Here is a 19,276-nt window from a genome sequence, read left to right on the forward strand (position 1 = left end):
GGAACCGCCCTCCCACCTCCGTCGCCATAATCCAGGCGGATGATTTATTTAAAACTGCTGTTTCTAATTTCTATTGTTCATAACTAATAGGTGCTTTGCCTTTAAGTTATTCATTGTATAATTTTTTTTTTGTTGAAAACAGCCCACTCCCCTCTGTAGCCAGTTGGCCCTGAGGGTATTGAAATAAAAAAATTAATGAATTCCTTTGTCGAGCACAGCATGGAGGCGTGCGCTACTCAGGGCACACAAGCTTAGGCGTAGGTTCGCGAGATATAATATGGTTATTGCGCGAACCTACACACAAATGCGACATATGGCGCCCTCTTTCTTTTGTACTGTAATGTTATAAGAAGGTTTTGATTTTATGAGCTGACAATGAAGCAGTTCAGAGACGTGCAGTGACTGCAGGTGAGAATGCTTTCAAGTGCTAGCGCCAGGCAACAATAACCATATAGAAGGCGATCGTGGAATGCATAACGAAGTCGTTTTTCTTTCCTTTTTCTGAACTAGCATATTCTCTTTGAAGTGGACTCTGAATGAAGTTAAAGCAAACAATGGATCCGACTACACGTATATATCGCTCCAACCCGAGTCAGCATTTGTAGCGGAAACTGGTGTTTTTTGACGAACTGAGGGCCATTTTGTTTTTGTTTTATTTTAATTTTTTTTTGCAAATATTTGGCACACAGAAGTACACACGCACAATTACAGCGTTTGGGACATTTCTCTATTTTTCTTTTACCAATGCCGTATTTGTTTTACAAATAGCCGCAATGTTTGAAAATGGAGCGTACGAACCGTACCACCCAGAGCACGCGACTTCGTTGTAAATAAGAACTGGGGATTCAAGCTTCAGTTTGTGCTTGACGCTCCACGACTTGACGAATCAAACTAAAGAGTGCGTGCGAACAATATAGGCACTAACAAAGACATAAATACAACAGGAAAAGGCTGCTGTAAGTTTAGTGTCGGCACTTTTGTTCTTTCCTTTCTTGTTCCCGCCGTCTATTTCCATTCGTCATTATTTATTTAATGTATTTATTTCACGTAGGAACAAGCCCTATCAGGACTTGCGTAGAGGTGGGAAGTAAAAACACTTCAAACAAAAAGAAGCATGGTATAAACAATAAAAATACACCTATTCAAATACATACAGATCATTGCATGTCCATATCTAAAGACGGGCGCTCAACTAAGAACCAAAAGTGCTCTTGCTCTCTAGAAGACAAAACGTTCTCTAGCAACACATTCCAATCACGTATCGTAATCGAAAAAAAGAGTTCACAAAGAACTTGGTGAATCTGTGTTGTTCAAGATGCCGACCCTTTCTCTTCCTTTATTTCTTGATTGATGATGTGTCACATGATGACATTTGTCAATATGAAGAAGATAAAAAGCACAATGCAAAGAAGTTTTAAACCTTTAGTTTTCCGTGTATTAACAACAAAGAGATTTGCTTGAGAACAGAGGTTTGTAAGTAACAAGGCAGCGGCACCTAGAAATATTAAGCGCAGATTAAGGCGCTGTCACCTATAAAATTCTTACTCAATACATATTACGTAAAGATCCCTAACTTCTGAGGCATATTCAAGTAAAAGTATTGTCAATGTTCTATACGTCAGTCGCCTGTTTTGATATCACGCATGCTTTGGATACCTTTTGGAGGGAATTCAGTCTATTATCGGCGGTTGAAACAACGTCGCAGACATGCGCACATCATCTTATATTGGTTGTTGTAGTGACGCCAAGATACTTGTATTTCTCTACTCCAGTTGAAAGGCACCACGTTGTAGGAAAACGTTATCTGGTTGGAGAGTATATGTAATGGTTATGTATGCAGGCTTTTTAAGGTTCGGAAACACAAGTTTGCCAAGTGCACATTATTCACCTGTTTGAGCCAAACACCTATTTAGTTTCTCCTGATCAGCAACCACCTGAATCTAACTATATACGAAACAGTCTTTATCAAACAGCCTGTCACGCGCAGCTTCATTGCCACTTAGGTGGTTCATAATTTCTAAAATATTCAAGGAACCCATAACACAGCCTTGGGGGATCCCCGATTTAACGTCCCACATATCTGAGTTGCTATTTATAATGCTAACGGACTGCCGGCGAATGTTGAAATGAACTGTAAAAAAACTCGATATTAAATTAGGCTTAGAGCTTTGGCAAGACACGACGACATATCGCTAACAGTTATAGCTTAGCTAAATGGCGGAGCATCGACTACCGATTCAAGCCCACACTCTAAATAAAATTGTCTGTCCGTCGATTATTAATGTAGAACACTTCCTCAAAAGTTCACTGCGACCCAAGATTTCAACCTGACTGAAGGCAAGAAAAAGAAGAGATATCTGAAACAAAAATGTGGACTGTGTTGCGGCACTGCCTAGAGTGCAAAGATGCGAACATGCAAATGTCATGCACAGTCTTAGAGCATAGAATTCATTTGTCGGTGAACACATGCGCGTTTCATATTTTATCAAGAGACTTTTGTTTTGGAGGCAAGCACATATTGGCCTTTTCATTGCACTGCGGCAAAGTATTCCAACAGGATTGTGGCTTAGACGACGAGGAGTCTCTTGAGGGTAAAGTCACGGCACTGCCTCAGAAAGGGAGAGCGTCGTTTTAGATCTGCAAGTTTCATTTCCTAAGTGATTCGCTCTTAGGCGTTCTCATCGACTAATTCTGTAATATGGTTGCCTAAGGAGTGCTAGGAACTCATGTGTCAAGTATATTTGAAATCCATATAGAAATGTAAGTGTATCTCAGCTCAATCAACGGCTTGGACTTACTCAACTTCAGAAGGAAACCCTCATGCAGACTTCGATGTTGATTTAAACTAATTAGTGTGCAGTTTACATGAACGCAGGTGAATACATGGAAGGACGCCACAAGAGCGCACAACACGAGAGCGCCGCGACACGAAAGCGCGGGCCATTCGGAGGTTGTTGACATTTTGGACAATGAAGCTTTTTTTGCTGCATTGTGAGAACGTTTTCTTTTTTTGTTTCCCGTGTACCGGGTGTGCATATGCGCGTTCTGTCATACTCCTTTGTATTACTTAAATGTATCACATCGGTGTACGTTTCCCCCCACTGTATTGCCACCCTGGAGCTGTGGGAAAGTGAATAAATAAATAAATAAATAAATAAATTAGAGCTCGCGTCACGAGAGCACATGTGAGCGCCTTGGGAGGATCGATGTTGGAGGGCTTCGTGCTTAGCGACTGTTGTCTTCGATATCTGCTGTTCATGGTTTGTGGACATTGGAGGTTACAATATACTGTAAACTATGTTGGTCAATCAACTAAAAGTCTCTAATTACCCCTTTAATTTAGGGCTGTATTGTTCATGCTGCAGTTGCAAGTACCGCCGTCTAATCGGATGGCAGGAAGGGGGTTCCAGAAGAAATGCCACAGGAAAAAATGTCTCCGGAAAAAATGCCAGAAAAAAAAGGTCCCCAAGTGTAAAGTAAAAACAAATGTCACCAAAGGGTTCTCTATCGCTGGGTTTCCCTGATTCTCATTGCCTTCGGGTGGTCCGGTCGTAGTCCGGTCCAAGTAACCTGACGCACCTGGAGGTTGGAAGGAAGGCTAAAAAACACTGTGAACTTGAAACCGGAGGTTAGGATGCATGGTCAGTCACTGCCTCCCACTAGTAGACTATCGACGCCTTGTGCTCGGAGGTATCGACCGTGGCAGTAAAGATGTCATAGGACCGAGTCGGTGCTCCCCTCAAGAAGAGGTGCAAGTCGACACTCGTCGAAATGCAACGCCGTCTTGCAACGCCGTCTGAAATAAACCTTTATAGAATATCCCGCCAGAGTGCGATTATTCTGTTTTGCTCATTTCGAGTTTGCGAAAATTGAATTTTCTAGACTTCCCATAGCCCTGCGTACTGAACCAATAAAATGACGTAAAGCGTTCAAACCGAGAAAACAGCTGTTTGAAGACTCAAACATCGATCATTTGCAAGGCGCGCACTCTCGTGTCGCGGTGCTCTCCTGTCGCGTACTCTCGTGTCCTACAGCCTGAAAACATACCTTTTTACAAACGGCTAGGCCACCCAACAAAGACTTCCCTTTTCACCTTACCAACAATGCATCAATAGTTTTAAGCTTTTCTCTTCTTTTTTCATCGGACAGCTATAGAATGCAATTTTCATTTTTACGATATTACTACCCAAGATTCTGCTAGTTCATGTGTTTCTGTGTTTTGTTCCAAGTGATCGCGCAACTAGTTAGTAATTTTACATGTTTTTCTTTGGTTTCCACCCAGCCACGCTACCTTTGAAAAAATCCACAGTATTAGTAAACAAGGTATAACAGTTTCTGCGTTCCTTAAGCATTCAGTGACGATATCCGATGTCTCGGTTCATATTAGACATCCCTCGATAGAGATTCGTTCTTTTTTTTTTGTGGGCTTATTACTTCTATAGCAAATGATAAAGACAGGGCCTGTCGAGTATCGGGCATCCTATTATCACTCCGCGCCCAATCAGGTGAAAGCAGTCCTCCAAGATTTCCGACTGCTCCGGGTATCGAACCCGGGACATCTCCATTCCCAGTGGAGCGCTCTACCAACTGAGCTAACCACGGGTTAGACGTCAGTAGAGCAAACAGGTTTTCTCAGCTGCCACAAGTCCAACACCAACAAGGGTGAAAGGCTTGCATTGATGACAAGATGACAAGGCGGTTACGATGGTTTTTCTTCGTCTCCTCTAGGAAACCAGCGGAGGGCGCAGATTGGACACGTGGCGCCACGTGTCAATGAACCTGTAACCTGCCGTATTTTATCGGGCACCATCACATTGGCATGTCAACGGAAAACGAGATTGTGCTCTTCACTGTACAGTTCTTCGTCGATTAATCACAAAGGTGCAACCAGGCAGAACGAAGCGCCAACCCAGATAGACACCTTTATAAAGTTCTAAAGCTCAAGGGGCTTTGAAGCCGATTCTTTGCTACTAACAGATTGACTGGGCCCGGGTTATAGAAATGAACGCTTAAGCAGTTCTTGCGTTCAATTCCTGCTTCACAACGTGCTAACGTCTCGAATGTGCAGGCCTCGAATCCTCAGATTAGGAGTATGTTCAACATCTTCCTTCATCAGTAAACAGGAAGCCGCCATTAGTAGAGAATATGTGCCATTTTTCCGATGATGATGATAGTGATCAAAGTGGCCAGACTGAATTTCGGAAAGGATCGTCGCCAGAGTCACAAACCTCTGTCCGATGCTCAAACCTGCCTCGGCGCATTGATCATTGGAATAAACTTTTCTTTTGGAAGAGGCGGATATAACATTGTAGTGCTGAGATGTGCGTGTTCGTAAACGGTGCAGGTTACAGCCCAGCAAGTAAGGTGCACGCGACTTTGGTTTAGAGAACAGTTCGCTACGCTATCGATTCTATCCCGGTCGGTCCGACGCCGGCACTGATCACTGCGTGAAAAATTACTTTAAAACAAAAGTGTAGTTCTTTTTTTTATCACAGTTTTTAGACATTTGTTTCCGGGTTTCGCGCCGTCGGCGTCGCCATAACCGCGCTAAATTCAGCGGGAAAATGAACGTCACGTGACCTCGACACCAGTTCAAATCCTCGCTAATTTTAGCGGGGAAAATGACGTCACATTACTTGGTGTCACGTCACCTACGAATAAATTCAGTTTCTCCGCTAGATTTAGCTAGAGCACTATATAGCTCCTACGGTGCAGAGTAGCGCAATCTTTTGATCCGCGTGTTTCGCCGGCAACATGGCCGACAGAGCAGCTCGGCGCGAGTCACGTGGTACTCAGGGTTCCAGGAGGCGGCCCACCCTATGGGAGAACACATGGAGATCGACTCAACACGGCTGATTAAAAAATAAACGCCGAGTTGACACTTTTCGAACCTAGTCTGTCGTGAAGTTGGTAAAGCACTAAACACTTTATCAAAGTTTCCATAATATTGGATGCGTGTGAAAATTTTGAGAAGGCAATTTCCAAGGCAATGGCGTTTAAAGCAGACGATTTTTGTGCGCAGCGGAGATGGACTTTCTGGCTTGGCCGGAGCGGGTCACGTGAACGCTGTGACGTCGCCGTGACGTTGACGCGTCGTCGGCTGCATGATGCCGCTCATGCAATTTTTTTACAAAAATGAAGTCCTGACTTACCACACATGTCGGCGCAAATTATTCTAAAATGTTCCTTTATTATGTCAGAAACTGTTGTCGTTCCGCGCATCTCCACAACACTGAAGAAACAACAATTTTCTCACGTTCCCCATGCATTTCTGACCGGAGTTGGAACCTCCGGGCGTTCGCCGCTAGTCGCCGAGAGACGGCGTTCTAGATTGCGCTACTCTGCTCCGAAGGAGCTATACAGTGCTCTAGATTTAGCAAGGAAAAAAGAGGAGTGGAGGTCATGGAGGAGGAGGGGAGGTTACGGAGGAGGAGGATGAGAGGGTACGCAGCCGGAGGAGGGGAAGGTACGGAGGAGGAGGAGGAGGGGAAGAGGGGAGAGGATGAGGAGGAAGAATAAAAGAGGAGAAGGGGAGAGGAGGAGGAGGGGTAGAAGGAGGATGGAAGGAGGACGAGGAGGAGGGGACGAGGAGGAGAGCGGAGGACGAGGAGCAGAGAAGGAGGGGAGGGGGACGGGAAGAGGGGGATAGGAGGAAAGGGTACGAACCCTCCCCTCCGCACCCTCCCCTCCTTAGAATCCCCTCCTCCTCTTCAAGAGTTGCGCTCTAATTCCGCGTTACAAAGATTTGTAAGCGTCTTCCATTTCTTGCTTTTTTAGTCGTTAAACTGCGTGCGAAAGCTCCGCAATAAAAGCGCCACGCTAAACAGGCGCCGTCAAACCCATGACGGTTTGATAAGTTGTTTACCCTCGTGAACGCCTTTGGAATCACTGGAGCCCGCGGGTGTTAGAAGAAAAAAAAGAGTAAAGGCTTTTGCGCGCTCCTGGAGCCTCTAACTGAGAAGGCGGACGTTATTTGGACACAGGAAATGCATCCGCAAAACCGGATTCAGCGGCAGCATCTCTGGTTTCGAGCGAGGGACATCCAAGCAACACGAGGGAGCACGCCCAAAAGTGCCGAGGACTTTGCTTAAAAGGGTGCAACCCAATCTCAAGTTTGCATTTGTACTCTTTGGAAGAAAGGCTCAGAGAAGCGTAGGTTAATATTTTTGTTGGTTTCGTTTGTATCCTTTTTTTGTCCTAAGTTTTAACGGTTTCCAGGCTCCAGTTAGTTGAATCTAAACGTTGCTGGGAGTATCGTTATTCCCAAGATGTTTAGTTTCGTTCTTTAGTCCATTAGGAGCGAGAAACCAAACGTCTTCACCGTAAAATTTCTTTGCGGAGCGAGCAATGCAGAAGCGTCCGGCAAATGTTTTTTCCCCCTTTTTCTGGAGAAATATTTTTGGTAGGGGTTGCGAATTCTTTCGTCAGAAGCGTGATCCAGAAAGCAGTTATTCGCTTCAAGGCCTGCAGAACTTAGCATCAATTTACAGTCGTTCCTTCGCAATCATTCGCTTCTACGCGCGTTTTCATGGCACACAAGAAGGCGTATATACAAAATAAGAGCCCAAGTATGTTTTTTTTTAAATCTGCAATTGAGAAGACAATGGATGCAAAACGAAATGTAGTTAGCTTTTATATAGTTTTTTGTTGATTTCCTCCTTTTGTGTGTTGTCTTGCAACACTCAAAGCCTTTCACACCCAGGATATCATACTACGTTTAAAAAATAAGTGCGGCTCATGAAAGCCACCCGCCTCAGCCCCAGCCTAAACCGAATTCATTCGAGGAGTCGGAACATCAGGTTTCACAAAGAAAAAACGCTAATTGTTCAGTGATACTAATGACCCTACTTGGATTTTCAATTATTTCGAAACCAACCACAATATAAAACACAGCAAATTCGTTGATAGTTATTTTTACAGCACAAGTTTTGTCTGCCAGAACATGGCGACATTAGTACCCCCTGTAGATGTGCAATTTAATGAATGCAGTACGATTTCTAGCCTGGGGTCTTTAACGTGAACCACGCAGTAGTGATACACGACCTCACGCCGTTACGATGCTCATCCACCCTTATAAATAGGGGGTGCATAGGGGTATACCCCTTGTCCCGCATGTAACACACCAAACCTACATTTGAACGTTCAGTTCACTGACGTCGAGCTGGCGATGCCAACTTTTACGAGCAGATTGATAGCTGTTCGATAGAAAGTATTACATAGCTAATGTGCGTATCAAAGACTAGAAAAAACACTGACTTTTTGCAGCAGGGCCAAAATAACCTTGATTGTCTTGCTGTAGCCTTTAATGCCTACATTCGCCTTTTTAATAAGTTGTATCGGTCGACTATCAAGCCTCTCTTGAAAGCTGGTATCGTCGGTTCAACGTCTGTGGACTGAATGTTGAATTGTTGTTGTGGGGTGTTACATATGAGACCCTTATACATGCCCTATTTCTTAAAGTGTCCAGACTGAAACGGGCACGGGTGGGGATTGAACCCAGGATCCCTGGGTTCCGCAGCGCGAGCTTTCGATCTACGTGCTCCAAGCTGGTGTGTGCTAGCCCACTCGGACACCAAGTGGGCTAGCTTCCTTTAGTGTTTTCTGACGTGTAGAGGCTGCAGATTCCCAAAGTTTAGGCCCAAGTGTGACCGACTGTATTCTGTACACACTTGTGAGCGCTCACGACAAGTGATCACACTGGTGCCATCTATCGATCAGGTAGCTTCCGAACAATTCCATTCTGCATATAGCTAGACGGAAAGTTTTAAGCAAATAGCGAGATTAAATTGACGCACTAGCTATAAAAAGGGGACATGTACAACATTGTCAAAATTACTTCGGGTTCAACATGAACGATTGACGCGTAAAAATAGAGGCTATAAAGCAATTGGGTCGGAAGAATTTTTTGGCTGTCTAATGGATAATGCCATTTTGTCAATGGGCAAACTTGAGTGACTGGTGACACTTGTGTCCTCTCCTTGCAAGCGGTTTTAAAGGGGTATTCACACTGGGGAGAAATCTTTCCCTGTGCTCTCCGGGAAACGTATCACGGGCTAACAACGTCACGTTTGTTTGTTTTTGTTTATTTTTGCGCGCGGAACAGCGCTCACGTAGACACCCATGGGGTATGGAGGAGAAATTTACTTGGGTTGCACAAACACTTTCCACCTTAGCGTGGCTTCTCTAAGCAAGTGGCGGTATTTTCTTCAGGTGTCTGGCAGCTTAACAGATTGTTCTCAGGAGAATATCGGCGGTGGCGTCGGGATCGCCTAACTTGTGGCTCGCGGTGTTGCGCATGTCGTCTATGGCACCCAAAAAAGTGTTCGATATCCATCAATGCCGTCCTCAAGCCGCTCCTCATAGAGCTGGTTTTAGATTCCACGTCCTCTGTGTTCAATCCACCTATTCAAAAAGCATCTTTCTTTTAGCAGGAAGCGGTTCGTCGCCTTCTGCGTCTGACAGCGTTGCTGCCATAATCGCGTATTGCCGTTTCATGTACGCCTTATTTTTCTACTCTGGTCAGCGCGCACCGAGCCCTGTTGTTGACAGTGCGACCGCTAAATGCGCCTTTAACGCTGACCATAGCCTCCTATATACTGACAAAGACTGACATATCGCCTCGAAAAGCAGCCGCCGAAATGGAAAAGATGATGCAATAGAGAACCGATGACAAGAGAGTCACGTGACTGGCGCCCCGCAGCGTTGAGATGCCGAAACACACTTCTCCCGAGCGGGCAAGTGTGTTGGGTCCTCGCCGCTGCAAAAGCTGTGCGCTGACGTCCAGGTTTCTTGAGGAATGGCTCTTTCATGCTCTGTGCTACCAGATCCTCGCGCTCTCAGTCTGCGACCGGGCACTCCATGGCTACGTCGTCGAAATGCCAGGGTTTGTGAGTATAGAGGAGGCTGTGCACTGACTTCCCTCTCGACTCCCCGCCGTTTTGTGAATGCTTGAGGCGGGGAGAAAGTCCCGCTGATTTCGCTGGTTCTTGAAGTCATAGAGATTCCTCCCTGAAAAGCATCTCCCGTATAAATAACCCTTAAGCGGCCACAAAAAAAAAAAAAAGAACTGGGTCACATTTACACGCAAATGTGTACACCAAACTTAAAGGGACCATGAAGGCGATTTGGAAGTTCCATTTAACGATTCAAATACGTGTGAGGTGTCTTCCCTGTAACGTTGACGAACGTTTTGCCCGAAACTGCGCTTGCGTGCCACACAAATTAATTTAAAAGTTCCAGAAAACGTCACGTCGGGACCGGTGACAGCGACTCTTGACACTACAAACAAAATCGAACTTTTGAGCAACGTCGGTCGTGACACGAATTGAGGCTCGTGAGGTGATTGGTTGAAGTGAACTAAATCCGCTCGTTTTCGTTTTTAATCGTAAATTGCTAAAACGAAATAGTTTTTTTTTTTTTTTTTGCAACGACAAAAAGCATGTAGTTTTGCCAGAAAGTATCACTACAATCTAAATAAAGTAATATTTCAGTCTACGAGCGCGTGGACTGGAAAGACTGAAAACGCCGAGTGACTTTCGCTCGCGAATAATAGGTGGGGACTGACTTTAAAAAAAAGTTTTGTGTAGCAACTACATAAAACATTCTTTTTGTCATGAAAAAGAGAGAAGTAGCGCATAATTGTGTTTACACATGGTTTTGTTTGTTTTGTCGGGCAATTCTTGGTTCCACGCGTCAAGGGAGCTGCAAAAACTGTTCCATGTTGACGCGTTGCCTTTTCCTGTATCCCTCTGGGTCTCTGTCAAAAAGCTTCTATTAGACCTGGTCTAGAACGCCCTGATCTTTCCTGCAACGAGACCTTTCTGCGCCTGTGGTGTACTGGAGTGTTGTGCGCGAATATGCGGGAACGAGAACTTTAGTAAACGCCCCTACGCGAGCACAACACTCCGTCGCTTTTGTACTGAGTCTCCTCGAGCAGGACCATACTTGTGTCATGTCTTGGATTGATAAAGCTCATTGCGTCTGTTTTAAACCTGTCACGGTGTTCTCACTTACTTCGTACGTAACAGCAACACGCAACAATTATTTATCTTCGCAATTCGATAGTGCTGCCGGCATCACGATTGGCAATAAACGATGTCTATAAAAACATAAGGCCCACACACACAATTTGAGAACATGATAGCGCTTCGAGACGGGGACAAGAGTAAGAACGAGACAACACAATGTGGTATTATTGTGTTGTCTCTGTCACGGCTTAACAAGGATGCAATCAGCTTTATGAATCCAAGACATAACACAAGTATGGCCCTTTTCGAGGAGGCTCAGTGTAAAAGCGGAGGAGTCTTGCGCTCGCGCGTGGGCGTTTACCTCTGTTCTCGTTAGAGCATTGCGTTGTCTCGTTCTTACTCTCGTCCCTGTCTTGGAGCGCTATCATTCCCTCAAATTTTCAGTACCAACTCGCCCAAGGATCTTCGTTACTCAACCAAACACACGATTGTGCTTGAATTCGTTTGACTGCGTTGCGTCAACAAACGGCCGCGAGTCCCCGGGTCATCCGTGCTTCGTGTGAAGCGTGCCAACCCATACAAGTAGTGGCTCGTCAAGCGGCATACGATGCTCCAATGTCCTGGTACTCGCCGTCGCAACGCGATACGACGCTCTCAAACCACAAAGTGTCGGTACAGCTCACCGCGTCATCAACGCTCATGAATACTAAATTCTACCGAAACCTACGGTTCACTGTTGACGACACCTCTGTTTTAAAAGAAGGTGCATGGCGGGAAATCCGAATGTCACTTTCAGTTTTGTTGATTATTTTTATACGAAATATTAAGCTTCATTCAATTGTATAATAAGATTGGGCACACTGTCAGGTCCCTGGAGTTTCTAGAGAGTCGGCGAGCACATTTTCCTAAAAAAAGTTCAAATTGTCTTCATTGTCCCTTTAACACATAATACAGAGCTAGAAGTGCCACACTTCTAGCTTTGTACAATTGACACTTGTGCTTGTCTGAAATTCTACCGTATTGCATCAACTACAACAGACTCAAGGAGGCGATCACCGCCAGTGAAATGCCAACGTCGATTGCGAAGAAGGTTCTTCTTTTTTATTAATGAAGTAATTTCATTCAGTGATATTTTCACCGAACGAGTCCCTTACCGGGCCGCACCTCAGTACTATATCTTAACAATATGGATTGAGAAACTGATTCTTTTCGGTCCATTTATGGTAGATTATATAAACTCTATATCACCAGTGCTAGCGTGAAGGTCACTGGTCAAACGTAGTTTGTTTATGCGGGTGAAGTAAACCGGGTATCGTTTTGTTATATCAGACATTTTATGTACTACGTTTGCTCTATACGGTATTCTTCTTCTATAGATCTTGTTTTTCTTCTTCTTTTACTATCTTTAAGGAGAGAACTTGGCTTTTCACGATTGTTTTTAAGGTTTAAATTATAACTCACATCGTCAGATTAAAAAAAAAAAAGAGATCAGTTGTGGCGATTTATCCTAAATTTTGAAAATTTTGGTCCAGGAATCTGGGTTACCTTTAATTTTTGGTGTTTTCGGGCTACAACCGCAAAAATATAATACGTAATATTATGCTAAATTAATTTTTTTTGGTTTCTTATTAAACAAAATAAAGTCAGTATCCATTAGCAGTATTGTTGTGCCTGCAAGGCGTCTCCGACCGGTGTGTTTACCACGCACAAAAAAGTGATCCCTCGATTTCAGCCTTATGACGTCATAGAATGGTCATGTTGTCGCCGGTCGCGAACCTGGCGGTGTCCCAACAGCTGCGTTGTATATGGCAGACGCCTGTTCTGCTGCAGGCCACTCTCCAGGTGTGGCACTCCGAGGAACATTAGGAATCCAGACGTTGGGACGCCGCGACGACAGCGACACTCGCGTTCGGTTACGCTGCTCGCAGCTTAGCGTTAGCATTTCCACGACCAACCGCCAGGAGCGCGACATGAAACAGCATGACACTTCGGCCTTTGTGACGTCATTTGCTGCCACTTCGAGACCACTTTTGATGCATGGGTAGCATAGTACGCTAAACACAACAGTCGAAGACGCGCTCCAGGCACCATAGCAGTACGGCATAGATTTTGCCAACATTACTATTCGCGACTCCAGCAAAACGGACGGAACATAGCGAAAAGAATCACTGAACTCGCCGGAAGAGAGCCTTTCGCGATTTCCTCTCGCCTCTTGTGGCCGACGTGATTATATGTGGCCGGTGGTTTCCGCGATAGAAAGGTTGCCCCGGTGACTCGGTCGTAACTCTAGTATCGGCTTGTTCCCAGGTTGCTTAGCACGTAACCTGCTCAACCGCGCGAACCAGACATTCCGCGTTCATCAATGTTTATCAGCACCGTGGAAGGAGAGCAGGCAGTCCTTTAATCGCTCCCTCGAATAAAGTCCAGCCTCTGGAAGCTCGCTTGCGTCAACACATCGCTGCAGGTTTGAAACGTGGAGGATAAAAAGCGTGACAGACCATTTTGAGTCCAATGCCCGCTTGCTGATTCCCCAGCGTTGTGCGCTGAGCTGGCACGTGGCGCTGCACGACCTGTATTAGACCACCATATTTGCGCGATAATTGCTCCCCTTATAGGTCGCTGGAGTTGCGAATAATTGCTGAGAAAGCGAGCCTTGAACACGCTCTATATTGCTATCGATTGTTATTTCGCATAGAATCGTAGCTTGTTTTTACACACCTGCTGTGGAACAGAGGTTTGGGCATGAAATATAGCGAAGTTAAACATCGTTCATTGATGACAAAAATGTGTTAACTAAAGCAAGTACACCTTTACAATGTTAATGAAAGTGCATACTAATCGGTACGACCCAAATAACAAAAGGTTCCATGTTATTTTCCGGCGAAGAGACAAATTGCGCGCACGTTTTGCCATTCAAATGCGCAGGAGCACCGCAAAAGCAGACTGGTTCTGTCCGCTTCAATTTACCAGCCGAAAGATGCATAGGCACGAGCGCCAGTTGAACCTCTAGAGTGCATTTTAATAACTCTACGACTCGTACTGGAGGCAAAACAACTAAAGCTTTTCCCTGCCGTTCTCACCTTCTCAGTGACTAGAGAATATCTCACTTGGAAAACTCACTTTGGAACAGGAACTTCTCGCGTCCACCGGAACAGAGCCATTGCGAGTCAGATTCGATTACGGCGCCGCCCTTTCGTAGTCGGTTCTTTCCGCAGTTGGATTTAAGAGTTTGTTGATTAGCCGGCGGTAAGTTAAAGTACATCTTTCTTTTATTTTAATTTTTACGGGGGGGTGGGGGGGTTAACAAAAGTTGACTGTACGTATACAGGTAAGATTATTTTTTTTTTCTCTCAGCATCGGTTCGCTCTTGAAATTAGGCAGTTTCCGATAATTCCGCAGCACGAACCGTTACCGTACCACATCCTCTTTTCCGTTTCGTATAATACTCGCAGTGACTGCTGGTTAGCAGAAACGGCGGCGCTGCAATCTATCCAAGCTGGTAGATGATGTAAAGGTTGGAGTCAGTTCTCCAAAGCAGGCTCTTTTGACACTGTCCCTGTACTGAGTTGTTCAAGTTACGTTAGCCATAGCGATGGGTACTAATGGAGAAAGTGCGTAAATGGCTTATCGTTGACCTCCGACCACTTCATATCGAATGGTTAGATTGTCTTTTAAATCGCCCGGTAATATACGACAAAAACGTTCAATAATGACTTCTGAGGATTGTGGTTAATCTTGTCTTTCGGACGAAGTATGCGGGGTACGTTCTTTTGTGATCGGGGTTTGTATGCCTAGTTCCTCGGCATGTTATATGAAAAAAATATTTTGGGTGTAATTTGAAGGCTATTTTTATGTTGTTTGTCTCCTCCGTGTACTTTAGAGAGCATCTGGAAACGTCTAAGAGTATTTTTGAAAACCTTCGAAACTCCATTTTGTTATGGTTGGCACAAGTACAATATATACCCGTATTGCCTTTCCTCTCGCCTGTGCAAACATATTTCTTAGCAATCTTGAGATATTGCAGCAATTCGCCGGGCCAACCTGTTCGCTTCAAATGTAAAGATTGAGAGACATGTCCTTAACAAAGAGTTATTGGCCGAAAAGATTGCGCGGGTATTAAGGATGAATGTTTGAACAAATACGTTTTGTTTATTGTTTCAATATAAAGTAATCGCAATGTAAATTAGAGGTGAAATACATCTTAGCTCCGCGGAGACTTGATGTTTCACTTGTTTTTACTTGTCAATGCGTTTTTCTTTATTTTTGCAACGTTCTGCATAGTTTAGCTATGTAAATGTGGAGGCCTAAATAACACGCCTTTCCTAGTGCTCATAAAAAAATAAGACAGAAATTACATAGTCGTGAGTCACATAGTACTAGATCATCAATGAAAACCGAAAACATTTTTTATAGTAAATGATAAAGTGGATCAAATCCAAAAAAAGCAACGAATCCGAAAACGCCATGCCCTAGTTATCTTAAAGATTCTTTAATATTTACCCACTAACAAGCAATACAAGAAGCGATACAGATGACAATAATCCGATATTCATTAATACCGATTATAACCTCAGAAACGTACACCTTCTAGTTCTTTTTTTAGGTCAGAAATATATTTTTGCATTGCGCCCTAGGACAACATTTCCAATACCTTGTATTTATTCCCACCATAATAACAGACCTTAATATTTCAGAAAATGGTGATAGCGTCTAAATGATGCCACGCATCTATATAAAACAATTGCTGTTTCCATAAAAACTTTTGAATCACAGAACAGAAGTGAAATTTCTAAAAGGTTTCCACAAGATGATTATTCTCCTATCTCTTTCTCCCTTTTTTCCCCTAAAAAATGTAATGTCTCTCGTTATTGCCGATATTCACGATCGTACTAAAATAATCGCCATATAGCAGTCCCATGTATTAGCATCAACTGGTTTACAGAATAAAATTTAGCACCATTCAACCCAGCGTGATGCGTGTAGCGTTAGAATCTTTACTGACGATCCAAGGAGTGGGGGAGCATCTTTACTCACCTCCGTGACGTCAGTTGTTACCGATACCCCGTTCTCTCGATTTCTCCGAAACCATTTCGGATCGCAGCACAAAACGTCTCTCGAAGCAGGCGAAGCGCAAAAAGATGGGACATATTTTTGTACAAAAACAAATGTGTCGATCGAGACGAAGCCCCATCGCTTCGTTCTGAGAAGCGAACGTGACTTACGGACAAAGCGGGCATTTCGCCCAGATGTGATCATCTGAGGTTGTTGAGGGGCATCGCTGTGGCAATATATGTCCACCTAACACCCCCGCCAAAAACAACTTAGGTTGAAAAGGTTAACAGAATCGATTCCTCACTCTCTAACATGACACTTGAACAGAAGCTAGGGCACCCCATCGACCAATCAAATTTACTTGTTCACACCACGGGACTGCGCACAGCCGCAATTTGCCCTTTACCAATCGCCAGACGACTGATTGGTCTTGCTCGGGTGTAACCCCTACACCGATGTCGGTTCAGAAAAGAGCGCACTTTTCTTCGACAACATGGAGGTGTGCTCACGCCGCCTTGAGCACAACTTGAGTGGCTGCTCTGGCGAAGCATTCAGCGCGTGAGATATTTTCCGCTTTTAAATAGCTCTTTGGGGAAAGTGAACCGCAAGGAAAATATTCGTGGGGCTTCGTATCTATTCAGTTAATTAGGTCAGTCGAGTCTACTACACTTGGTTATTAACAATGCGCTCTTCGCTGCTAGGCGTAATGATTATTGATGGTGTTTAGGAGTTTTGAAACGCTTCTAATCTCTCTGGAGATAAGACAGCCCAAAGGTGTTCGACGTAAAATTATACATGATGAGAGAATAATATTGTAAAACCAGGTAGGGGGATACTTTTCCTTATGCACTCCTATCTCAAGTACTCGATGAGTGTGCGAGTATGTTGCCGTAACTCAAAATATTGCTCCGATAGCAGAAATCAATTAAATAAGTATCTCGATTTCTTCCGGCGGGCTAGCTTTCTGTACCTCTTTAACAAAATATTTCATAAAAGTTGTAAGCTCCATTTATGGGATCTAGGATCACTCTCGGAATATTACGCTACACCCAAATGATATGCTAGGTACATTTAAAACAAATTACAAAGGTAATTGACGCAGTGAGGAAGACTATAGCAAAGAAACGTCCCGGAAGATTCCATAAGACCTTCTGCGGGGCTGAGTTTCTTGGCAAAACGTAGGCTTTCAAGCGATTACTTTTGGAATATGTTCTAATATTAAACACGCTGATTGTGTATTATTTCATGAGAAGCGCTTTTGCTGAGGTAGCCGCACCAGCGACCTCGTGACGCAGCACGCGACGGAACAGCCCAAGCGGGGGAAGTCGCTACGCCAAGTGCATAAATCGCGGCTCGTCTGGGGACACAGCAGGAATTTTGTTTTTTCGGGCAATCTAGGTACATCGCTGCTCTCTCGCTCGACCGTACAGAAGGGATCGTCATAATTCTAAGTTTTTGTATGGCTCTCTGAATCTGTGATAACATTTAATCTGAATGTTTCGGTTCGTTTGCAGCTGTAAGAAGAAATGCCAAATGCCTGCTAAATGATCAACCCAATATTTGAGGATTTCGATGTCAGCTATGCATCGTTAATCAATGGGTTGGCGATTATATTAGGAGGCGCGGCAGGCAATATTTCTGCGATTCCACCGCTCCAGCTACAGTTTCGGTCATGTGTGAGTGGCCTCCCTTGCATTTGCTCTTTTATTGTGCGCTAGTTCGCGAAGTTCATGGTTCGGCCGCTGCCAGCATCGCACTCAACCTGAGGTAAGACACAGCTGACATGGCACAGATAAGTTTCGAGACTGCTGCGCATTCAACGCTTTCCAACATCAGCACTTCAAGCGTGCGGCAGACTTGGAAGTAATCAATTACAAGTAACGAGATTACTTGTAAAATTACTTTTCTTGTAATTTAGTAATTAATCCGTTACTTTTTTTGAAAATGTAATTTGTAATGTAATCTCATTGCTTTTTTAGTAACGAATTACTGAAATTACTCGTTACAATTCTTCCGTCCCATCAAGTAGAGAAAAAGAGTGGAAGAAGGGCGATGCAAGGGCCTTCGCGCTTTTGCATGCTAACACAAGACTCGGGTGAGGTGCTGAGGTAGGAAAGGATAGGAATTCACGGAAAGCGCAAGAGCCCAGCCAGAGTCTATTTCGAGACTCGTTCGTACGGTCAGCCAAGCTGGGTGGATTTGACTGTCCACATGAAGGCAACAGGCCTGGAAGTTCGGAAAACAAAGAGACTGCTTCTGCCGCACAAAAGAGCAGAAAACTAATGGGCCATAAAACCGTCGCGTAGGGTTCGTATGCACCACGGTCACAACACTGTGACCGTGGTGTATGCGTCCGCTCCCCTCCCCCCTCTCGCCTCCTCCTTTCTTCCCCACCCCTCTGAGTTTTGTCACCAAAAGTCAATCAGTGGATTTTTATTGTTTTTGCTTGTTTTTGTTACACGAAATCGTCCTTTGCTTGTCAATGTTGTGGCCTACACATGCCCCTCCCCCTTTTTGTTTCCGGCAAACACGAAAAAAAAAGCTCTAATGAGACCTCGCCCCTATTCAACCTTGACAGCGCTGTGAAAGCTAAATACTGTCTGGATCAACCAGCTACGTGGCTTCTTTCACTTGACTTCGCATTAGCCGATGCATAGGGAACAAACATGAGGGGTGCGATGGCAGCAGTTCATTGGAACAACAAGAAAGTTAGCGTCAACCCTGCTCCCAGTTTAAACAGTAGCTTTCGACAGCAGGTAATAAGCTGGTCGGAGAGCACAACAAAACGGCTTGGGTCATCTTAGCTGGGGTCCTCGTCAACGGATTGCGCCTGCGGGAACTTAAACCGAAATTTTAGGGAAAGGGAGAATAAACAGTGGGTGACTTGGGCACTGGAGTTGAGAAGCCGCCTGTAAACGCGTGAAAAACTTGTAAGCGTGCTGTTCACTGAAAATTGTGCTTTTTTAAATAATTTATAAGTGGAAAATTCATTTAAGCTGAGAGATTGTACGTTAATATTTTGTGTGACGTCTTGGCTCTGATAAGTTTGGTGATCAAGAAAGAAGATCAAGTGGGTTATTTAGTCGGATAACAGCCGTCATCAAATAGGAGTCTTTGAAATGTACCCAGAGGCAAGTACCGCATCTTGGTCGCACAGCCAGTCCGATTTAGTAGGTAAACCAACCCCTATTTAGGCAACATGCAGCAAACATAGAAAAACCATATATTCAGGGGAATAGTGTTTTTAAGCTCGCCGA

At 44.4% G+C, this 19,276-nt stretch overlaps 1 protein-coding gene and 1 non-coding gene across 2 annotated transcripts in view; both read right to left on the reverse strand.

The window, feature by feature from the left end:
- LOC115308194 overlaps positions 1 to 19,276 on the reverse strand; it is a 248,842-nt gene that overhangs the window by 39,384 nt on the left and 190,182 nt on the right. The window lies entirely within an intron of this gene.
- On the reverse strand, positions 4,528 to 4,602 carry Trnap-ggg. Its single transcript has one exon. It is a non-coding gene; the product is annotated as a tRNA-Pro (tRNA).

The sequence above is a fragment of the Ixodes scapularis genome, unplaced genomic scaffold (genome assembly GCF_016920785.2).
Source record: "Ixodes scapularis isolate PalLabHiFi unplaced genomic scaffold, ASM1692078v2 PGA_scaffold7__128_contigs__length_106722199, whole genome shotgun sequence".
Taxonomy (NCBI): domain Eukaryota; kingdom Metazoa; phylum Arthropoda; class Arachnida; order Ixodida; family Ixodidae; genus Ixodes; species Ixodes scapularis.